The sequence below is a fragment of the Rhagoletis zephyria genome, unplaced genomic scaffold (assembly GCF_001687245.7).
Source record: "Rhagoletis zephyria isolate East Lansing unplaced genomic scaffold, Rhagoletis_zephyria_1.1 Rzeph_scaffold_01777, whole genome shotgun sequence".
NCBI classification, from domain to species: Eukaryota; Metazoa; Arthropoda; class Insecta; order Diptera; family Tephritidae; genus Rhagoletis; species Rhagoletis zephyria.
In genome coordinates this window covers 5,808-6,056 of record NW_016158861.1, presented here as the reverse complement: position 1 = coordinate 6,056, position 249 = coordinate 5,808, and positions in this window count along the sequence as shown.

Here is a 249-nt window from a genome sequence, read left to right as displayed (position 1 = left end):
GGGGCTGAACACCTTTTGCAGAGAACACCTTTCTGCGTAGGCGGCCTTCGGCCGCACTTAGGGATTATAACCTTCAGGCAGTAGAATTCTCCTTTCTTTTTTGCGAAGAAAAGGAGCTGACACCTTTTGTATATTTGTAATGCTTACTGCGTTATATTGAGAGGACAAAAAAGAAAGTAAATACGGTTCTCTCTCTGTCAGAAGTTACCAGTTTTAGTCCGAGAATTTTTTGCTGGTAAATTCTGGTAA